Source organism: Peromyscus maniculatus, chromosome 8 (assembly GCF_049852395.1).
Source record: "Peromyscus maniculatus bairdii isolate BWxNUB_F1_BW_parent chromosome 8, HU_Pman_BW_mat_3.1, whole genome shotgun sequence".
Classification (NCBI taxonomy): Eukaryota; Metazoa; Chordata; class Mammalia; order Rodentia; family Cricetidae; genus Peromyscus; species Peromyscus maniculatus.
This window is the reverse complement of record NC_134859.1, coordinates 44502955-44526415: the sequence shown is the minus strand read 5'-3', so window position 1 is coordinate 44526415 and position 23461 is coordinate 44502955. Positions and strand designations below refer to the sequence as shown.

Below are 23461 nucleotides of genomic sequence, written 5' to 3'. Positions count from 1 at the left end.
AAATTCCTTCTCCTAGACTGATCCCCTCCACCCACATGGAAAACCTCCAAACACGCAAACCCGCAACTCCAACAAGGATCGCGGCGCGGTGGGAGGGGTGCCCGCGGCGACCCCCATCAGCAGCCCCGCTGCAGGTCAGAGAGCGGCGGCGGGCCGGGATTCAGGGAGCCCTCGCCCGGAGCAGCCCGCCTAAGACACAAAGCTCCGCCGCCAACAATACCTGCGGGCTCCTCCTGGGTCTCGGGGCGCCGGCGCGGCGCGTCTCGTAGTCTCCCTTTTCTCCTGCCGTCTCTCTGCTATGGTGCACTCTCCCCCTCGCCTCTTCCAGTACCCGACGGCCAGATGAGATCCTTGGGAGAAAAAAATGTGAGCGCTCACACGATTCCTTTCTCTGCGCGCCGCAAGCGGCGGCGCTGGGCTCGCTCCTCTCTTTCGCGCTCCCGTGCGCGCCGCGCCTCTCTAGCCCCTCGCTTCCTGCTCAGCAGCGCCTGCGAGTGCCCTCAGTAGCCATTATTCACTGGCCGCCGGGGGACAGGAGGTAATTAGAGACGGCCTTGTGGCCACATCCACTGGGCTAGCACGATGCGGGCGAAGGGCGCGCGCGGGGAGGGGCACGCGACAAGGGGGCTTGGCTGCGCGCAGCCCGCGCCCCAGACGCGGAGGAGGGGAGGAGAGGGAGGGGGCAGGGAGGAGGAGTGGTAAGCTGGGCGCTAGCGGGAGGAGGGGGCGCAGCGGAGACGCTCCCGCGGCTCTCACCGCTAAGGCCAGGTCACGGCTGCGAGGTTCCTAGGCGCCTAAAGACGGGGTGGGGGCGGGGAAGGAAGGGGGTGCTGTGCGTGCGCGCGTGCGTATCAAAGCTAGAAGGGAGGGAACGCTTTAATATTTTTTTCCAGTGACTTACGAGCCCACGGGTGAGCCCTTGGCTGTGCGTTCAGGACCGTGTATCAGTGTGGCTATAAATTTCTGTTCTGCCCTATGTGTGAATGTCACGGGCTGGGGATCGGGGTGGGGGGTGGGGTGGGATTAACTAGAAACCAGCTTCTGAACATGCCGGTAGGTCTCGGAGGGACTGAGTGATGCAGTGGTTGCGTGGGGGTGGTGTTTGTGTGCGATTGTTTATAGGTGGTAGTGTGACTGCGTGGGCGGGGCTGCCTGCGTGGGCTGTGTTCCGAGGGCGTTGTGTATTCGTGTGGGCTTGTTTGCGACAGGGCTGGCTGCTGTGTAGGGCCACGGGACTGAAAAAGTACGGACATTGCGCCTGTGCGTGCTCTGGCCACACGCAGGGATCTTAGGCTGCCTGTGATCGCCCAGGGTCTGAAGCTTGGCAGGCAGAAGCTGACCCTAGAGAATCCCACAGAGGCAAAAATAGCTGTTTAAGGTGCGAACAAGTAGTGCTGGGGTTGGGGCACAAAAACGACGTGTGGGGGTTTGGGTGTAGGTGTAGACAGGTCGAGGGGGACCTCCATGACGAGCTTCCCTTCACTGCACAAGAACTGTACCGGGGAGATCCTGGCACTGACCGACCCCACAGACCTAGAGGTTCAGGGTTTGGGGAAGAGGGGCGGAGGAGGCGGCACTGGGCAAGCGTAGGGTATCCTGGGGGCAAGCGACGAGGGAGGTAGTGCCTAAAGATAGCCAGAGAATAAGATGAGACAAAGAAGACTGGGACTTTGAGGCTGGACCTCAGGAGGGGGTGGGCCCGCCACCTCGCAAATGGCAGACCTTTGGAACATGATGAAGGAAGTGCAGCACTTAGACTGAGTTTTGCTAACCAGCCCTTTTCCAAACCACTCCCTGCCCACGCGGCCATCCACCCACCCACTCCATCCATCTCTCCATCCATTCATTTATGCATCTGTACATCCATTCAAATATCCATTCAGGTTTTCCAAGTCAAGATCACCCAGATCACACTCCCCCCATAGCCTCTCCCTCCTCAGGAGGCACCTATCTGCTCCGTGGAAAGGAGCTTACCTTTTCCACACTTGGGGTCAGTAGTTGACACTGCTAAGCCCCACCCTGCACATACTGAAGTCTCCATACACCTTCTCATCCTACCCTGCCCATGGTGGTATGCCAACCAGGCTAGCAGGAAGGTGAGATGGTTTCCTCCCAGGCCTCCCTGCAACCTGGTGAAGCCTAGGAAGGAGTGTATGACGCCATTGTTGTACCTCCTGGTCCTTGTCCTGAAAGTCACCCCAAGCCTGCCACTGGAATGGGAAGATGCTTTAAAAATGGATCCCAAGTTGGGCATAAGGGGACTGACTTGGAATCCCAGCACTTGGGGGATGGAGGCAGGAATACAAGGCCATCTGCTATATTGCAAGTTTGAGGCCAGGCTGAGATACTTGAGACCCTCTCTCAGACAAAAAGAAACAACAAACCAGATGTCCTTATCAAGTGAATGTCCCGAGTGCACAGGTTGTTCCCTTTACTGGGAATCAGAATTGACAGCCATGCTTGGCATTTCTGAGTTTCCTCTGGCCCTACTATGCAATAAGGGACCTCCTTAGTGACCTGAGGAGCAGATCTCTGCCCAGGATGAAACTTAAAGGATAAGGTCCAATCTCCCCACCTTTGAAATGCAGGGATGCTTAAGTGTTGGTCTTCAGTGACCTGGCCTGGGACCTGTGTCACTCAGAGTCCTGAGGTGCTATGAGAACCAGAAGGCCTACTGTGGGCACCATCGAGTCTGGTGATACCAATACAGATCACTGCTGGGAACCACCAACAGCACTTCCTGACTTACCTACTCCTCTATGCAATCACTCACAAGGCCAAGATGTGCACAGACAAGATGATATGGACCCTGCTGGAGGGCTGAGGCTGACTTTCTTCCCTGCTTCTTAAATTTTATTTTTGTAATTAAAAAACAATTTAAGGGAGGAGAGGACAGGAGAGCTGGCCCATGGTTACAAGTACTGACTGCTCTTCCAGAGGAAAGGGTGGGGCTGGGGTGTTCAATTCCAAGCACCCACATGGAGGCTCATCACCATCTGTAACTCCAGTTCCAAGGGTTCAGACATGCTCCATCCATGTAGTATACATACATACATACATACATACATACATACATACACACACACACACACACACACACACACAGAGGCAAAAACCTCATACACATACAATAAAAACATGAAACTTAAATTTTATTTTATGCATGTAGGTGTTTTGCCTGCATGTATGTCTGTGCACCATGAGATGCCTGGTGCCTGTGCAGATAAGAAGAGGGTGTTGTTGGATCCCTTGGAACGAGTTAACAAGATGGTTTCAAGCCACTGTGTGTGACTGGGAACCAAGTCCAGGTCCTCTGGCTGAGTCACCTTTCCAGTCCTCCTCCCCTAGTCTGACTCTTCAGTGTTTCCAGTGGCTGATGGTCACACAGGCCCTTATGAGTTTCCTGATGTCATATCCTACCCCTGGCCTCATTACAGTGCCCTTCTTACTGTACATGCTAGCCTGGAACACCTTCCCACTTCTAAGTAACATGTAATTTCCCTGTTTATTTTGTAGATGGCTTTCCTGGTTGTTCCTTGGTGTGTCCTCTACTGACAGGTTGGTGCCTGGTAGACATTCAGTAAGTGTTTGGTGATGAATGATGATGATAAATGAGTGAGGTTAAACAGGCCCTCCATCTGTGACCTTGATTCAGTCCATGGCTTCTCTGTGAACTAATAGCCACTGGGGGGGGGGCAGTGCTAGAAAGACTTGGAGTTCAGTCAGGCTACATAACTCACCTAGCCATAAGTACTCTTCAAGATCCCTGAGGGTCTAAAGGAATGAGGTAGTGCTTGGTGGCTTGTCCCCAAGAAAAGAGGAGTACTTATTTGTTCTGGGGCCTCTCTGCTCAGTAGAGATCCCAAATAGAAAGTTCAAGAGAGGCTGTGTTCACTTCTGCCCAGTGCAGTATCTGGTATGTGGTATTCACAACTCAATGTGTATTTATAAAGTGACAGTCAAGACTCACATTTAAAACTGCATGAGGGCTGGGAGGTGGCGCACATCTTTAATCCCAGCATTTGGGAGGCAGAGGCAGGCGGATCTCTGGATCTCTCTCTGATTTTGAGGACAGCCTGGTCTACAGAGCGAGTTCCAGGATAGCCAGGGAACACAGAGAAACTCTGTTGGTGGTGGGGGACACACCAAAAACCAAATAAAACTGCATGAGTCCAGCCTTTGGCTTGTCCCTAAGGCTGGTGGCAGAGCTCTGTGTGGTGGCAGGCAGCCCTGGCCTACAGCACAAGTCACTTTCCTGCAAGGGGTGGTCAAATGTAGGGCTACACAGTAGGAGGGTTCCTGTGTCCCCAGCCTCAGACTTCACCTCCCACTAAGTGAGTCCTGCCTGGGGACAGCAGAGTGGTGGACCCTACTGAGTTGGGAAGTTTTACGGGTGCTTCCCATGAGGGGTGGTTCCTGGAGCAGGCTGACCAGCCAGCCTCATAGTTGCCTATGGCTATCTGAACAGCTGCTTTATTGCACACTGAGAGGGAAGCTGGAGAGCAGTGGAAAGGCTGGGGACTTGAGCAGGAGCACAGAGAAGTCTGGGGCAGTAGGGTGGGGTGAGGGGACATGACACAAAGGACAAGACCACCAGGGACGGGGTTAGCCAAGGGACACTTAGGCAGACACAAAAGGAGAAGGACATGGACCCATCCAACCAAGATAAGTAGGTGTCAGGAAATTCAGAAGTCAAGTTCAAACAGCCCTGGGCTGATAGCTTCAGGCTAAAAGTCTGCAAGCCTGGCCTCAGAAGTCAGCCTGGTTGCCGTGCTCGGGTTTTACATGTATTCTACATATATAGCCTCTCCATTTCAGGGACTGGGTCACCAACATCCAGATGATAGCCTTAAAACTTCCAGGTGACGCTAGGCGGTGGTGGCACACTCCTTCAATCCCAGCACTCTGATGGATCTTTTCGAGTTCAAGGCCAGCCTGGTCTACAGAGTGGAATCCAGGACAGGCAAAAAAAAAACAACAACACTTCCAGGTAGCAAAAGTGTTCATCTACTAGTTGGGTAGATATGAGCTTAGTACCTACTGTGTGCAGTATCTACAGCAAGAAATGAGACAATGATTCAATGATTCTGTTTTCCTCCTAAGGCAGGCATGGAACAGAATGGAGAAGTAATTGATGTACAACAACATAATTCATTCTGAGAAATACATCATGCAATTTCATTGTGCCATCATAGTGTCCTTACACAAACTAAGACGTATCTGCAAACGACACTAGGAGACAATCTTAGGAATCTCTGTGGTACATGCAATCTGCTACTGACTGAAATGTTAAGTGGTGTCTGACTATAGTTACGTTACTCTTTGTTTGCTTTTTGAGACGGCCTGCCCCCCCCACTCCCCCCACCCCCACCCCCCACCCCCGCCGAATGCTGGGATTAAAGGCAGGTGCCACTACCGCCCAACTAGTTATGTTACCCTTATGTGCTAAGAAGATAGAGAGCCAGGGAAGGCGTGGGATGGGAGCTATGTTTTTATATTGAACGCCAGGGAATCCAAGGCTCAGGTCATAATTGAAAGGCTGTGTGGTGAACATTCGATAACCAGAGGAAAGCTGCAGGTGAGATGGTGAGCAAAGGTCCTGAGGCAGGAGAGCTTATGGCTATACTTGAGAGAGACCAAAAGGGACAAGGCCACACCCCAAGGACACAGTACTCCATTGTAACGATTTCTGTTTTACAGTGAACACAACTGGGGGAATCTTCGCAGTGTTTCAAGCCTAGGAAGGACAACCCATGGCCGCCATGAAGAGATTCAGTGTGGGGCCAGGGAAGCTGAAAGCAGGGCTAACGGGACTGGCTGAGCAGCTAACAGAGCTTCTGTGATCTGCTGTCCATGCTGAACCCAGAGCAGCTTCACACCCGGGCATGGGAACCTATCCCTCAGGAACCATCAGCCAAAGCCTTCATGATGCCCCTCCCACCTGTTAATTACCTTCCTGCCATCTGTAACTTCATCATGCCAAAGAGGTCTCTTCTCATCCATTAACTGTCCTGTGAGTGAATGGTCTTCTGCCTGGGTCCAACATGGATAACCTGTTACCTTCCCTCTTCCGAGCTCCAATATCATTTATGAGTACATCAACCCAGGTTAGCTATCAGACCTCCCTCGGTGTAGATCTGATGTGTTCTCAAACCGACCAAGCTAATCTACTGCCATAGCTCTGCTTTGCCATTTACCTGTGGAGTACACTTGGCATGCCAGTGGCATGGAGTGGTGTAGGCATTCACTGCCAGCCTGTGCCTTACTGTCCACATTAGAACCCTCTGCCACATAGCACTCCTTAGGGGAGGACAACATGTTTCTCTTTGAAAGCAAAGAACTTTGTATCTCAATTGGTGGTGATGCCACTGGGAATGTGGGCATCCCAATTCATAGTTTGTGGGAAATTTTCAAACAGTCCATGTGGTCCCTAGCCCACCTTCCTCTCCAGATCCCACAGGCTGACAGTGGGGATCAGAAAACCAGCTGGGTACCTAGGGCTGGTGCTGGCAAAAACAAGGTAGAAGGCTGCCCAGATGACCATTGCTCCCACTTAGGGACAGAAATGCATCTCTGCCTCTGCCCTAGGCTGGTGGGATCTCTGATGTAAGTGAAAAAGCAGGGATCAGCCTAGAGCAGGCTCTCTCCAGCCGTCTTCCCTCTCAGCTGACTCTGATCTCCATCTGTGGTTCTCCCTACCATCTGTCAGTCTGTCCAACCTTCCTCACTAGCCTGCTGAGGTCACCAGGGGCAGCCAGTGCCACTCTAGGCTCCTACAGAGCAAATCCTAAAACAAAGCCTCTCAATCTAACCCTAAGGAACTCTAGCTGCAGCAAAAGCATCACTTCTGAACCCAGAGTCACTTCCTGGGGAGTCGAAGGTGATCTCTCCATTTAGGGTCTTAGCAGTGCTTCCGGGGTGCAGGTGCTTAACTTTTCTTCTATCACAGGCCTGAGTGAACTTCTAGAAGCCTCGAAACTTATTTGGTTGGGGCCAGTCGTACAGAGGCCTGGAGGGAAAGGAGGAAGCCATCTGGGCTGTCGCCATGGCTAGACCCGGAGGACAGCCTCACTAGGCCACATATGTCTTTATCACAGCTGGAATCCAAACCCGGGGATGTGCAGGGAATTCAGAAGGGGCCTACTGCCTAGGTAAGAGAGAGGAGCCCCTGCCCACCCGCAGTCTCCACTCTGGCACTTCGGCCACGGTTCTGCCACCCCTCCTCTGCTCCCTGCCTTCCTCTCCCTCTCATTGGCTCTCAGCCTCCCTCCTGCATCACCTAGCTGGTCTTCCTTTCCAGCTATCCAAACCTCCTATCTTTCCCCTCATATTCCAAAGAGCTTGTTCCTCCACCTCTAAGCCTCACCTGCAGTTTGGAGGCTTCCAGAAGAAAAAATGAGTGTCTGTATCAGGAAAGCACTGTCAAGACCTATGTGCAATGGCTGCTCAGAAACCAGCACATGAACACACCACCTGGGTTGGGTTAGGCTGGGCACCTCACCTGGATGCCACTCGGCCCCAGGTGCCCAAGAATGGGAACAATGATGATGCCAGCCTCTGCCTTTCTTCGGGGCCCAGGGAACTGAGGACAGTACCAAGTCTAGGATGGTAGGCCAAGTCCTGGCCAGGCCTCTTAAGGCCTGACAACAGTCACAGACTTTGGGGGGAGGGGGATGGAGAAGACTTGGAAAGAACTGAAGAGATGGTATAGCCAAACTCATCTCACAGCGGGCTAGACGCCTGGGCTCAGCCATGTGAAACAGTAGCAGGCTACAAGCAGAAGCCTCGGAGGTGGAAAAACTCTGATGCACAGAGATATGTACAGGAGTCTACCTAGATATGGCACATAAAAACCAAACCAAAACAAACAAACAAACAGCAGAAGATGGTATGGTGACATACCTGTGTAATTTCAGCACTTGGGAGGCCAAGGTAGGAGGATTGCTACAAGTCTGAGACGAGCCTGGGCTATAAAGTGAGTCTCTGTCAACAAATAAAATAAATATGGCATGTGCAGTCAGGACATGCAGACTCCTCTACTGTAAAGAATGGTGTACCTTATACATACACAGGTGCCACCCATCTGCCTTCACACTGCTGCTCTCAGGATCAGAGTCCCTTGACTTGTGGGCCTCTCTGGATGGCTCAGGACCTCTAGCCTCCTTTGATCTGTGGCAACAGGAATGCTCCCTATGGACTTCTCCCGGCCCCAGGGCAATGAGGACTTCCTGGAGACTGGGAGGACAAGGACACAGGGAAGAACCCTCACAGAGCCTGCTTCTGGGGACTAGGCCAGAGAGCTACTTGAACCTGCAGAGATTTAGATTACCTCCAGGAAGGAATGATGGGTGATCAAAACTGACCCTGGTGTGGCCTTCCGAAGGCAGAGGCAGGAGGATTGCCAGCTCTAGGCCAGTCTAGGCTATGCTGCAAGGCTGTGTTGAAAACAACCAAACAACAAACACAGAAACCTGACCCTTGGTTCCGCATGTTCAAAGCCCTGGGTTCAGTTCCCAGTACCATAAAAAGAATCTGTCCCTGGAAGGTCAGACAGAGTTCCTGAGGAGGACTTTCATAGTCAGCTGTGTGATGATCTACCACAAATCTGGGAAGAGGAGAAAGAGATCAGGATGTCTGTTCCAGTTTTCTGCCCAGCTTAGCTTCCTCCAGAATCTCCTGGGTTGAGTTCAAAGGAAAGGTAGTTGAGGCCAGTGAGATGGCTCAGCAAGTAAAGGTGTCTGCAGCCAAGCCTGAGGACCTGGGTTCAATCCCCAGATACACAAGGCAGAGCGAGAACCAACTCTGCACAGTACAAGGGTGATTTTTTTTTTTAAAGGAAGGGTGACATGCAGAGCTGGTTGCCCACTCTGCCAGACATCCCACATAGGACCTCACAGCAAACTTTTGAGGCATATGTTCAGAGTCCTCTAGAGCAATGTTGAAACTGCAGCTTGGAGAACAGAAGAGACATCGGCCTAAGTGACTGGGAGGCTGAGCCTCTCCCGGAAGGCTCCAAAGGCTCCAAAAAAACGTAAAGCATGGTCTCTTCTGTTAAGGCCAGAAATACAATGGCACTGCTGTCTCTCCCTAAATGCTGGTGACACTCTTGAAAAGAGGCCACTCAAGCCTACCTGGCTGAGGTGAGAATACAGCTCCTAGGCCCTTAACTGCAGAATGGACAGGGCAAAGAACCAAGTCTGCCAGCCATGTTTCTCCCAGGTCTGTTTCTCACTCTAAGGCTGTTAGGCCTTTGATTTGGATATGGTTGAGTCCCTCCCAACTCATAAAGGAATTTACCCCCTGGTCTCCAGTTGTGATGTTTTGAAGGAGCTTGGCCCCCACAGGCTCATATATTTAAATGCTTGATCCTCAGTAAGGAGAACTATTTGGGAAGGATTAGGAGGTGTGGCCTTGTTGAAAATGGTGTGTTACTAGAGATGGGCTTTGAGGTTTCAAAAACCCACACCATTCCCAATTAGCCTGGTGCTTGTGGATCAGATGTGCGCTCTCAGCTACTGTTCCAGCCATGCCTGTCTGCCTGCTGCCATGCTATCCACCATAATGGTCATGGGCTCACCCTCTGAAACTGTAAGCCAGGCCCCAGTAAACTCTTCTATGAATTGCCTTGGTCATGGTGTCTCTACATAGCAATAGAAAAGTAGCTAAGACACCTGGCAATTGCATGAGGAAATGGAAACTTAATCCCACTGTGGCATTTGGAGGTGGAGCCTTTGAGAAGTGTTAGGTTTGATTAGATCAATGGAATAAAAGTCTCATGATTGTATCCTGATGTCTTTATAGAGAGATAAGAAAGAGGCCAGAGCCAGAGATAGACGCACTGCCACCGTGCCGATATACCAGGGCCTGTGCAATGCTCTTTGGGTCCTGTACTTCCCGTGGGCTCAAAACAAACCTCCATTTTTTTTTTCATTTTTTTATTAAGAAAAATTTTTATTTTCATTTTACATACCAAAGATCCCCCTCTTCCCTCCTCCTGCACAAACCTCTATTAAAGTAGCCCACCTCATATATCATGTTATGGTAATGAAAAGTTAATATACTTCTCCAAATATGTCAGTATGGAAACCTAAGTTCATTGTGTTCCTAGACCTCAGTTTCTTTACCTTTAAAATGGGAAGAATGACAGGGAATTCATCATGTAAAGGATGAACAGAAATTAGTCACCACTGGGTTTGCCATGTCATGAGACCTCAATAAATGCCACTCCTGACAACCGTCATTTCCTCCTGCTCTGTGAGATCTGAGTTTTCCATCTGAGCTCAGTATCGAATTCCAGTTTTGTGGTGATGGTCTGAACACTGACTTTGGAAACCCTGTTTAACTGTGCTTTCAAGTCAAAAGCTACTATACTTGGTCCCAATGCTGAGTGACTACCAACACATGCTCTGGGCTACAGTGTCTATCTTTTCAAATGGCCACTGGAGGCCCTTTGATCAGGCCAGAAACTGGGGTTCAAAGGGGCTAAAGCTGAGAAAGGTGGCAGCCAGGGTGAGATTCTACCTCCAAATAAGGAAGAGCCTGCTTACTGGCAGAGCTGCCCAGAAATGGAAGGTGCAGGCAGCAACTGTGGAGAGTGTGAGTGGCCTGTGGAGGAAGCCATGTAAGCAGAGAAGGCTGCAGCTGCCAGAGCTGGGCACCATCAGAGGGGACTGACGGCAGCCAGGGCCTCCGGACACCACTGCAGCCACACAGGGGCAGGAGTGGATCCCAGAGCGCCAGAGCTGGGCCAGGGCAAGCACTGCTGCTCCAGGGTCTCACACAGCAGGCCCCTCCTTAGTGCACAGAATATGTATTTTTCTAGAGGAGTTTTTTGAGGAGGAAGTACACAAAGTAGAAAGAAAACAAAGGTTCCAAGCCGCTCTCACTCTGTGAATTTCTGTCAACTCTTTTGGGTCATTTCTTCTACAAACTTCAATTTGGGTTAGAAATTTTCATCACTAAAATGCCTTCAACTGAGATGTAGTTCACATAATCACTTCTTCAAGGGCTAGGATGTAACAGTAAAAGAACATGTGTGCAGTTTGCATGAGACTCTGGGTTCGATCTTCAACACTTCAAATAAAATTCCCAAGTCAAGAAAGGTTTGGTTCATCCACAGAGTTGCTCAACTATTCTTGCCATCTCATTTCAGAATGCTACCTGGTTGTAGTTCAGGTCTCCTCCCTCCCCCAGCCCAGGCCAAAGTCATCCACACTCTACACACTTGCCTGCTCTAGACCTTTCTTTCTCTTTATATCTTTTGATAGAATTTCTTTATTTAAAATCTTGTGAATGCAACAAAAAAATACATAAATAAATAAAACTAGAGCATTACTAGTGCATTCTTTGATTTTTAAAAAATATTTTTATTAATTCTTTTGAGGATTACTTAAAATGTGTTTTAATCGCCGGGCAGTGGTGGGTGCGTGCCTTTAATCCCAGCACTCGGGAGGCAGAGGCAGGCAGATCTCTGTGAGTTCGAGGCCAGCCTGGGCTACAGAGTGAGTTCCAGGACTCTGTTTTAATCATATTCACCTCATTTCTCTTCCTAATTCCTCCAAGATTCATCCCTCTCTCCTCATTCCCTCCCAACTTTTTTTTTTTTTTAAATAACAAACAGAGTCAAACGTGTGCTAGCCATATACTCACGGGTGTGGGACCATACATGGGAGCTTAGGTGACCTATCAGAGGGCCATACCCTTAAAGAAAACCGAGTCTCCTTCCTCCAGAAGCCATCTTCAGTAGCTCCTCAGTTAGGGGAAGGGCTCATGAGCCTCTCTTCCCCTTCCATACTGGAGTATCAATTGGCTTGATCTTGCCCAGGTCTTAAGAGGCCACAATAGCGGGGAGGTCATGAATTATCCTATCACGTTTTCCTAGACATTTCTATGGCCTTTCACATCCAGCACTGATGTTTTGTTTGTTTAAGACAAGATCTCACTATGAATCCTTGGCTGACCTATGCAAAGATCCGCCTGCTTCTGCCTCCCGAGCGCTGGGATTAGAAGCGTGCGCCACCACCCCTGGCCACGGTCCTGCTGTCTTGTTGTTGCTGAGTTTGGGTTTTTGAGGCGTGTCTCTGCACAGCCCTGGCTGTGCCCGACTTAAGCATTAGTATTTCTGATGTACGCTTTCAATGTCTTTTTCACCAAGCATTATGCACTCACCGTTTCTATGGGCCCCAAGGCTTCCCTTATGCTGGGTATTTACAATTATAGGGGTTTGGTTCTTTCTGTTTGGTCATTGGTTAGTTTGGAGAACCCTCCCCACCAAGTCCCATACAGCCCAGACTGGCCTCATACTTACTGTGCAGCTGAGGACTCTGAACTCCTGATTCTCCCTGCTCAGTCTCCTGAATGCCAAGATTATAGGCATGCACAATCCCTGACTCCAAGGAGAGATTTTACACCACAGTTTACTCAATCGTAGTGACACCCGTCTCCACCCCCACTGTAGACATCCCGGATGGAGGCCCTCCTTGACCTCCTTGCCCCTTTTAAAGACTTTATGGCAGCCACACAGTCTGCATAACAGAAGTCCTATCTTCTCCTTGCTTACTCAGAACCTTCCATGGTCCCTATCCCCTATGTGTTATGCACTCTGCATGTGGGGTGCTGCCAGGGCAGGGGAGGCCAGGATGGTAGGGTCCACTGTCACCTCCTCCATGTTTGTGAAGGACAAATAGTGAACTTGGAATAACATACCAAGTGTAGTGGCCTCTCCTCCTCCCAGTGTCTGCCGGTCCCCCTGCTCCAGTCACACTAGCCTCCGTGTGGTGCCTTGCACACACCAGTGTAACCCCTCAGGGCCTTGGTTCTGGCTTCCATTCTCCTAGAGTGGACTTCTAACTCCTCTGTTCTGCAGGCCTGCTTTTTCTTTGTAACACTCACCACTTGACACATCTGTCTATTGCCTTGTCTCGAGCTGAACTGGAAGTCCTAGGGAACACTATCTCACTCACTCATGTCCTCAGCACCTAGCAGAGTTGGAGCTCAGCTTGGTAACTGGGCAGTTTATGCAATATGATAGACGTCCATGAAAACTCTAAGCATCCAAACACTGGACCCTGGCAGTCCTCTACCTGCAGACACATGGCAGCTCCAGCCACAACCTGCATTTTAGTAGTTGAGATGGTATTTGAGTCAGGAGAGATCACATGAAATCCAAACTTCATTTCCACAGAAAGCACGGATGTGGTCACATAGGGCAATACACCTGCAGGACCACCATCAGCAGGCCCTGAAAGGGTGGCCCGGAGACAATGAATTCCAGGGAGACCCCTGTTTCCTCGACTGCTGCTGCTGCTGCTGCCATTGCCCAATGGTCCTGGATGCTCTCCAACTGCTGTGCCCTCCCAGCATACTAAGCTCTGCTGCCATAGGCAGTAGGCACTTTCTTCATCCCATGGTTTCCAGGGTCATACATATGTGCTCTTGAGAGGGGATGGCGACAGGCCCCCTCGGTCCCAGCCTGACCTGTAGCAGAGCCTAGCAGCAGGTTCTTAGCTGTGTGGTAGTAAGTTCCATCTGCACAGGGGCTCGGAGGAAGGAGGGTCTATTTGGTTCACATTGTTGTAAGCTCCATCTGCACAGGGGCTCGGAGGAAGGAGGGTCTATTTGGTTCCCACTGGATGCCAACAGGTGCTTGTTAGTCACCCACTGTGTGTCGGGGGACAGAGATGCTCAGCCTGTGCACAGCCGTGTGACAGTGGAGAAGCAGACCTAGAAGGGCAGGGGCTGAAACCCAGATGAGCTGTGTAGCACACACACCACTGGGAAGGACGGCCTCCTTTCAGGCCAGGGCTCCCTGTCCCAGGCCTCTTAGGCCCCTCCCCCAGCCTTGTTTCCCCTAGAGAGGTTTCCAGTACAGCACACTCAGGATTTTGCTGCATTCCTGTGAGTCATTCTCCAAACAAACCGTGTGATGGAGAGAAGGGATCTGGGGAGGGGGTGGGGAGATGGAGAAGGAAATAAGACCCCTCCTCCCTCCCATGTACACAAGGGCTCCCTGGGAGAGCTTGAGCAGCAGGCTGGCTTTTTTTTTTTTTTTTTTTTTTTTTTAAAGAGAGTCATACTATGTAGCCCTGACTGACCTGGCACTCACTATGTAGACCAGGCTGACCTCGAAATCACAGAGATCCACTGGCTCCTGCAGGATTAAAGACATGTGCAACTACACTGCCCCTGGTTGGCCATTGTGAGCAGAGAACTTGCTGAGCGACCTAGGAGACCTTAGCTCTCTCTGGGTCTCTGGAGAAAATGACAACAAAGTCTGTGCCTGTGAGATGCACAGGTTTCCATGGGGGCTCTGTCTCTGATGAGGCCAGTATTGTCCTTGTAGCTTCAAAGCAGCCTGTGGCCACTTTCTTGCCTCAGTTTCCCTACCTCTGAAATTAAAGGTCAAGTCTGTGGTAGGTCCAAGGGGCATATTGTTCAGGTGCCAGCGGTTCAACAGGTTAAGGCATGGAGAGGCAGGCCAAGAGACCAACCAGTCTCTGCTCTCTGAGTTTCACCTGTTCCCCTGAGGCACGGCAGCCACCACTAGCTCAGGGCTTCTTAGCAGGATGCTAGCACAGAGGCTCTCCCTCCTGTCAGCAGCACTGCTGTCACATGGGGAGCCAGCCTGTTGTGGGAGTGCGGGAACTGGCTGGGAGTCAGTCATGGGCTCCCTGCCCCTTCCCCAGTACCCTTCTGCTTGTGGTTCTCAACCTGGGTCAAGTGGGAAAAGCCAGGCAGGGCCTGAGAGGCCAGGGGCACCCACCTCCATTTCTTGAAGATGTTGATGGGGGCCCAACCTCTATGCCTAGAGCCTCCAGAGCCTCTAATGAACTGCATCATGGAGTGGAACTTGCTTAAGTCCTCAGGGAAGCTGGAGCTCCCCAGACAGCCCAGCTCCCCCTCTGGCCACACTACCCCTTGCGGCTCTCCAAACTGCAGTCAGCAGCAGTCTCCCACCTGAGCCTGCCTTGCCGTCCCCACCTGCACGCACTCTTGCTCCTGAGCATCGGCCCTGCTCGAGCGTCAGCTCGCCTGCTGCTGTCATATACCTTCTCTGACTCCCCAACTGCAAATGTCATCCTGCTCCTGAGGCCCCAGCTCTGATCTTTTCTCCTGCTTCTTTCTGTCCCTCTGATATGCTCTGTACCACACTCAACTAGCTTGCCCACCATCTCTCTACCTCATGGTGTCCCCACTGCCCTGTCAGAAACTCCAGCAGGCCACAGAGCACATCCCACCCTGTTCAGTAGGCCACAGCTCCACGAGTATCTGAGGAGTGGATCACAGTGTTGCCACTCGAGACCGGAAAACTTTACTCTGAGGTAGTCCTTTGAAGTCTCCTAAGATGGAGGAAAGGAATGTGGACCCTCTTCTCAGCAAAACCCTCCCAAATAAGGGTTTGCTGGTATGTGTTAGCTGGTCCTCACTGTCCTCTGATACTCAACCCAGACCTTGATGTCAGCCAGGACATTGCTCAGGCCCTCGGCTCTCTGGTTCTACATTCTCTACTGGCCTTCCCCACTGGCCTTGGCTCAGCCTGCTGCCTTACCTTCTACCTCAGCATACTCTCCTTGCATTCAACCCAGGGCACTGGTGCTCCACAACCCATGAACTAACGACCCAAGTCCCCCTTCAGCCTGCTGTCTGTCACCTAGCCCCATCTTTACCTGCCAGGTCCAATAGTCTTGTACCTCCTGCCAGAGGCCTCTTCCCAAACACACCCTCCCCGAAACCCATTCCTTCCTTCCACTGCTCTGTGAATACATGTCCAGTCTCTGGTCATTCAGACTCCATATCTGCAACTCCCCTGTTGTCCTGTGGGATCCTGGGGCCTCTGAAATAGGTGCTTACATGACAGTTTGGTTTTGTGTGTGTGCGTATGTGTGTATGAGATATATGTGTGTGGTGTATGTGTACATGAGCACCTGGAAGCCAGAGGAGACATCTGGTGTCCTCCTCTGTCACTATCCTCTTGTCCCTGTGAGGCAAGATCTCTCACCGAACTTGGAGCTTGTATTTTTTCCACCATGCTAGCAGCCAGCAAGGCCCAGCAATTCACTGTCTCAGCAACCCTCAGTGCTGAGGTTATAGTCATGTGTGGGCCCACAGATGGCTTTTAAGTGGATGCTGAATATGAATTCAGGTCTTCATTCTTTATTTTATTTTTTGTTTTTTTCAAGATAGGGTTTCTCTGTGTAGCTTTGGTGCCTGTCATGGAACTCACTCTGTAGACCAGGCTGGCCTCAAACTCACAGAGATCCACCTGCCTCTGCCTCCAGAGTACTGGGATTAAAGGAATGCACCACCACCACCCAGCCTTAGGTCCTCATTCTTCAACAACAAACTCTCTTAACTGCTGAGCCATCTCTCTAACTCCACCAAACCATTTTTGAAAAAATAAATGAGAGGAAACAAATTAGTAGAAAGGTGAACACAATAAAAGAACAAGTCTAAAGTCGTGTGGTGGTGGCACACACCTTTAATCCCAGCACTCGGGAGGCAGAGGCAGGTGGATCTCTGTGAGTTCAAGTCCAGCCTGGTAAAGAGTGGGTTCCAGGACAGGCACCAAAACTACACAGAGAAACCCTGTCTCAAAAAAACAAAACAAAAAGGGGGGGGGGGGACTGGAGAGATGGCTCAATGGTTAAAGCACCAACTGCTCTTCCAGAGGACCTGGATTCAATTCCCAGCACCCACATGGCAGCTCACAACTGTCTGTAACTCTGGCTTCAGGGGGTCTGGCATCCAAAGCACCAATGCACATGAAATTAAAATAGGTAAGTTTTTTAAAAAAAAAAAGTCCAAGGTTCTAGAAAGAAGTTCATAGTAGAGTTCTATTTCTCAACAAGTCTACCCCAGCTCCCTATCCCCTTGTGTAGACCCTAAGGCCTAGGGGATCAAGTTTAGAGGTAGGGAGAGGTCTATCAGTCAGGATGGGTCTATGTTATGCTGCTGTAACAAAATATCCAAAGCTTAGCCAGACCTGGTTGCACAGGCCTGTAATCCCAACTATTCAGGACACCAAGGCAGGAGGATCACAAATTCAAGCCCAATCTGTGCTACAGAGTGAGATCATCTCAAAATAAAAAGTAAAAAAAAAAGTGGGGTATAGTGGTGCACACCTTTAATACCAGCACCCAGGAGGCAAAAAGCAGGTAGATCTCTGTGAGTTCGAGGAAAGCCTGGTCTACAGAATGAGTTCAAGGGCAGCTAGGGCTACATAGCGAGAGCCTGTCTTGAAAACAAACAAAAAAGTAAAAAAGGGCTGGAGATGCAGTTCAGTGGTAGAGAGCTTCCCTAGCAATTTGAGACCCTGGTTCAATCTCCACTAGTCAGGTGCAGTGACTCATATATCCCAGCATTCAGGAGACTGAGGCAGAGGACTGCAGCGTGGGCCAGCCTAGGGCAAAAAGTGAGGCTCTAGAGTGATGGTTAGTGTTTACTTTCAAGATGACAGGATCTAGAATCACTTGAGAGGCAGGCCTCTGAGCAAGCCTGTGGAGATTATCTCCATTAGGTAAACTCATACAGGAACACCCATCTTAATGGTGGGTGAGGCTTCCCTGGGCAGGGGACCCCGCGCTGTATAGAGTGGAAGGGGGACTGAGCATACACCCATTGCTTTCTGCTGAGTTTTGTTTGTGTATTTGCTTGTTGCAACAGGGTCTCACTATGAAGTCCTGGATGACCTAGAAGCCTCTATGTAGACCAGGCTGGCCTTGAGCTCACAGGAGTCAGCCTGCCTCTGGTTTAGGTGTGTGCCACCATGCTGCTTTCTATTTCTTAACTGCGGCTAGGATGTGACCAGTTGCTCATGGTGGGAAAGTTATGAACAGTGAGTCAGATTAAACTTTTTTCTCCCTTAAATTGTTTTTTCAGATAGTTTATCAAAAACAATGGGGGGAATTCAGATGCCTGGGCTAAGGAGACCTGTTAATGATTCAAGCTCTTGCTTGCAAGCATGAGGACCTAAATTTGGATCTAGTGTGCATGGAATAAGCCAGTCATGGTAGCACATGCTTGTAAACCCAGAGCTGAAAGAGAGAGACAAGATCCCAGGAGCTTGCTGGCCAGCCAACCTAGCCTATTCAGCAAACTCCAGGTTAAATGAGAAACCTTGTCTCAAAAAATAGGTGATGTCTGGTGTTGTGACACAGGCCTTTCTTTAATCCTAGCACTCTGGAGGCAGAGAAGCAGGCAGATCTCAGTGAGTTCCAGGGAAACTAGAGTTATATAGTAAAGCCCTGGGCAGTGGGGGAAGGAAGGAAGAACTACAGACCCACCCTCCAAAGCCCAAGGGTTCAAAATAAAATCCATATCCACTAGGGTGGTAAGGAGGATCTCTCTCACTGTACAGTAGCCATGAGCTTTGAGAAAAGGAATCCCACCCTAGCTATGAAGTGTATTTGCTTGACAAGGTCAGAACAGGCCACATGCTCCTGAGCAAATACAGTCTTAACTGTAATACTTCCCACCATATCACACAGGAGTAGCAAAAGAATTTATTGGAAGCTTCCTATGGCCTAGATTCGTTGACCACTCACAGTAACCTAATGCTCAGGCCCCATTCAGAATGTCCCCACTTTCCGTAAGACAGTTGAAGTTTACAGCCCAGAGACACAGTAAGGTCACACAGCCTGTAAGAAACTGGCCCGCATCGAACCTGCTCCAGGTAATTCTAGATTCCTACACACCCCAATGTTGTCCAGCCCTTGGCTTCCACCACCAAGCCTGGATACAACAGCCCACCCAGACTGGGTCCACAGACCCTGTTCCATTCAGTGGGCTGTATTCTGATGAGCTGGGCTGGCTGCTGGCCAGTTCAGTCCTTCCAGGGACAGCTCTGCCAGGGAGGCCCAAGAGGCACAAAAGATATAAGACTCCACACCAAGACTCCATGTGCAGACTTCCGCCTTCATAAACCATAGAGGGCAGTGAGTGTAAGGGGTCTGGGGAGCAGCAAGGAACAAAGAAAATCATCACTGGAATTTAAAAGACCCAGCAAGGGCCTTTGAGATGGCTCAGTGGGTAGATGTGCTCGTTGTTGTGCCTTCTTAGAACTTGCATAGCAGAAAAGAACCGCTTCTCACAGGTTGTCCTCTGACCTCTACACACATGCACACACACATATATACACATATTTACACATACAACAAATAAAATGTAATAAGAAAAATACAAGACCCAACTCTATTATCTTAACGGCTTTTGAGCCTATAAAGTGGGGGTGTGATCAAATTCCTAGCACCTATGTGTCTTCAACATGAATATATGTGCCCAACGAATACTGGAGTCATAGCAATCAGTGTCTCCACAACAGAGCCCCAGAAGCACAGATCAGTTTTCTGAGCTGAAGCTGGCCCCCATCACGAGTTAGGAGGCAGGTCCCTGTTCCAGCTGTTGCAAGCATGCATTCAAACAGCTGTTCACATTAAGGGCTTGATCAAAAAGCACCCCCACCCCACAGTACCTCCATGGGCAGTCATCCTCCAGAAGCAGAGAGCACAGGGCAGAAGTGGACCCTCCCTAGTGTCCAGAGAGCCCTCCTCTGCCTGGAGACCTGAGTCCTTGAGTTTGTTTAATGGCTACCCAATTCCTGGGATGAGAGGCCAGGAGGGGGTATGCACTGCTCACTGTCCTAGTCACCCAGTCATCCCGGTGCGTGACTCATCCCACCTCCAGAACCCGCAGGTTAGGAGAAACTTCAGGTCTGGATCTGAAGTCCATTCTGATGGACTGTCAGCTGTCCTATCAGCTGAGTGACGCTGGGCATTCTGCTTCCCCTTAATAGCTTCAGTGGTCCTATGTACAGGGTATATTAGCAGGATCCACTTCAAGATGGTAACAAGCTATAAGGCACCAAGAGTTTCAGGTACAAGGAAGTACTCAACCCATAGGGTAACACGGGCTGTACATATTCCCTGGCCAGCCTGGATAGGGTCTTGAGATGAGGCAGTGGAGACATCCCTCCAGGTTTCTACCACCTCATTAATCAGAGTACACTGTCTGCCTGGATGGGATGCCACCTAATGACCCTGGTAGCCTGCTGATTCACCTGTAAGGACATCTGGGGGTCAAGACAAGGGTGGGGCCAATTTATGTCTAAAGACCAGGCATGTTAGGATTCCAGGCACTCAGAAGAGGCTTATCCCCCAGGGCCCACCACCACTGAGCACACACACAGCCTTGATTCCTGGGTCCCTGAGCACAGTAGGACCCCAATAAATATCTCAAACTTAGATTGCCAGTGGTGACCAGGTGGCCTCAATAGGGAGCTACTGAAGGTTGTTAGGCAGGACGCAAACTTCTGCTCGCCTTTCTACACTCAAGCCTCTACCCTCAAGGGAGCAAATATTTGTCCTGCCCCAGCCAGGCTCCTGCTCCAGCTATCTCTACCTGGCATGCTGTTTCCCCTGAACATCTCACATCCTCCTCTCCAAGCTGAGGTAAGAAGCTGGACTTCACACCTTCTATGTATATCAGTTTTTCCCCAGCAGAGGAGTATTCCTTTCTAGGGCCAACCTCCACAGAGGACAGTGCCAGAACCTAACTCCCCCCTGTGCCCCCAACACTGGCCCACACAGGCAGGCCTAGGGCAGTCCCCATAGGGACTGCTTACGCTCAGGATTGTGCCTCAGGTGTTACAGAGGACTAGGGGGAAGACGAGATGGGCCAGGAGTGAACAGAAAGTTTAGTGGGGTACGGGGGGGGGGGTAGAGGAGTCATCTCTTTTGTTTACATCTTGGGGAGGGGTGGCACGTGTGAAGGTCAGAGGACAACCTCAGGAGCAGTTCTCTCCTTCTACCATGTGGGTTCCAGGGGTCAAACTCAGGCACCCTCCCCGAGCCACTGCTCTTCCTTTGTTTGTATTGTTTTCTTTGAGACAGCTTCCCTGTGTTGTCCAGGCTGTCCTGGAACCATGTCTGTAGACCAGGCTGTCTTCTGCCTCCCGAGTGCTGGGATCAAAGGTGTGTGCCACCACCACCACCACCACCACCACCACCAAGACCACCACCACCACCAAGACCACCACCACCACCAAGACCACCACTGCATGAACTTTCTTTTTTAAAGCCACAGTAAGGATTTAAACTTAAGCCATGGTGCATAACCAGGAAGCCCTATTCCCATATGAGACAAAGCCAAGAGGAATGGTAAGAAAGGTGGTGAGGAAAGCTTCAGCCATCTAGGATGATAAAGTTGGGGATTTCGGATGAATTGCCAAAGTATTTACCCCAACATCCTAACCAATGGGTAGACTTCAAAGTAAGTCTGAAGCCGCTGGTTGTGATGGTTCATGCCTGCAATCTCAGCACTTAGGAGACTAAGGCAGAAAGATGGCCATGAGTTGGAGACCATCCTGGGCTATGTAATGAATTCTAAGTCATCCTGGACTATAGAGCAAGACCCTGTTTCAAAAATAGTAACAACAAACAAAACAAAACAATAGGAATTAGGTTGTGTGCTGCATATGGCAGGAGGAGCCCTGGGCCAACATCCATGTAGCATAGTAGCTGTAGCTGGTTACTAACGGGTATTCAGAAATACTAGTCACATGAATAAGTGAATGAACGCATTAATACTGAATGCTGTCTGGCAAGGGGAGGGAGAAACGGCCTGTCCTCTGATTTCCTCTCTTTAATGCTTTCTTCAGTCCAGGTGGGGTGCTTAGGACAACAAAAGGGCTAAGAGGAGATGGCAGGTGGGGCCTGAGGCAGCTGTGTTGTGTGGTGGCTCTAGGCATCCCCTGGGACAGAGCCTGGAGAATTCCAAAGGAAGCTGTGAACAACAGCTGGAGAAGCCTGGGTGGAAGGGAAGAGCACTGGGAGGGGAGACTGGCTACTTGAGTTGTACTCAGCTCCGAGGTACAGGGAGGAGCCTAGAGACTCTCTGTAGTAATCAGTGGTGGCTCTAACTAACTGAGCCTTTCCACGGTCCCCAGATCAGGCCCTAGCCTAGCTAGGACTCCTGTTTCCATGAGAAGTACTGCACCCTTCTTGGCCTCTTCTTGGCTTGTGACCAAGGTGCATTCTCACACATGAATGCATGAGTGCATGCCAACACAGGTAGTAGGCTCTTCAATTACAGTCTCCTAGCCTGGCCAGCCCTCATTATGGGCAGTGCTCATACAGACAACAGATAATTTCACTGCCTGCATACAATAGGCCTGCCACACACAGCTGTTTACCAGATGAAATATAGTATTGCTACAAAAACCACAATGGCCAAGAAAAACCCATGTTCTTTGTGGCCTTTCCTGCCTCCTCATCAGAGCCAAGGGGACCTGGGTTCCACTGCTGTCCTTTCACAACTGAACTGAGGAGGCCTGAGGGAAGACCCAACACCCTTCTCCCCGTCAGAGGGTTAGCTCACCCCTCAGCTGCCAGCTGCTCTGCAAAGGTATCTGACCCAGCGCCCTGAGCAGCGGTAGGGTTTCAAACACCACAGGGACACCCCCTTTACTACTGAAGGGAAGGGACAGGCTGCTACACAGGCACCTGCTACTTCCCCAGCTCCTGCCTTATGGACTTTGTTGGGGATTAGGGGCAGAGACACTTCAAATGAAGAGCTGACTTGTCCCTGGAACCCGGGGCCAAAGGATGCAGAGTTTCCCATACGCCTTGCTGTGCTTGAGGCCTGGTTAGGACTCCATGACAAACTCTAGCCATCTCTGCTTTAGCCATGGAGGTCTCAATGCTGTAAGTCGACCATGAGCAGCCCTGAAAGGGGCCAGCACTTACTGTGTTCTGCAAGAGTTACGGAGGCCCATGTAAGGAGCAAGGGCTGCTTCAGAGCTGAGCCCCAGAGTAGGAAACATGTTCTGCACCTGGCTTGGCCATTACCAAGCTGTGTGCTCTTCCAGACCTCAGTTTCTCCATCTGAGAAATATGGGCCTGGACCACTGAGACGCCCCCCCCCCAATATTCTCTGGTCTTGGCACCACAGGTAGGAAGACCCAGTTCTGCTGAAAGAAGGTTAAGTGACTCCCACCCTCCAAAGCAGCCCTTCCTGGATCCAAGGCCCAGCCACACTGAGGTCACCAAGGATGGTGAGAAACCTAGTCCTCCAAGGACGTAAGAACAGATGCCCTTAAAGAGCAACTCGGGGTGGGAGGGTGGAGTGGCTGGAGAGATGCTCTTCCACAGGACACAGGTTCAATTCCCAGCAACCACATGGCGGCTCACAACTGTCTGTAACTCCAGTTCCAGGGGACCCGACATCCTCAAACAGACATACACGCAGGCAAAACACCAATTCACATTAAAAAAAAAAAAAAAAAAAAAAAAAAAAAAAAAAAAAAAAAAAAAAAGCAGTGTGTTGGTACATGCCTGCGACCGAGTACTTAGGAAATGGAGGCACCAAGATTGGGAGTTCAAAGCCAGCTGTGAAACACCAATACCAACAGCAAAAAGGCAGAAGGCTACAGCACCGTGGCAGAGCACTGGTCAAACACGCTCAGGGC

At 50.6% G+C, this 23461-nt stretch overlaps 1 protein-coding gene and 1 long non-coding RNA gene across 10 annotated transcripts in view; one reads left to right on the top strand and one right to left on the bottom strand.

The window, feature by feature from the left end:
* The window catches only part of Rai1 (retinoic acid induced 1), a 102372-nt gene that overhangs the window by 64755 nt on the left and 14156 nt on the right, over positions 1–23461 (bottom strand). For 8 of the 9 annotated variants that reach the window (XM_076542478.1, XM_076542482.1, XM_076542481.1 and 5 more), the window contains exon 2: positions 221–350. The exons of the other annotated variant lie outside the window; for it this stretch is intronic. The gene's annotated coding sequence lies outside the window, so the exon portion shown is untranslated. The remainder of the gene's footprint in view (positions 1–220; positions 351–23461) is intronic. 9 annotated transcript variants of the gene reach the window in all.
* On the top strand, positions 349–11610 carry LOC121831817 (uncharacterized). The gene is made up of 3 exons (XR_006075408.2): positions 349–538; positions 3517–3558; positions 5701–11610. It is a non-coding gene; the product is annotated as an uncharacterized LOC121831817 (long non-coding RNA).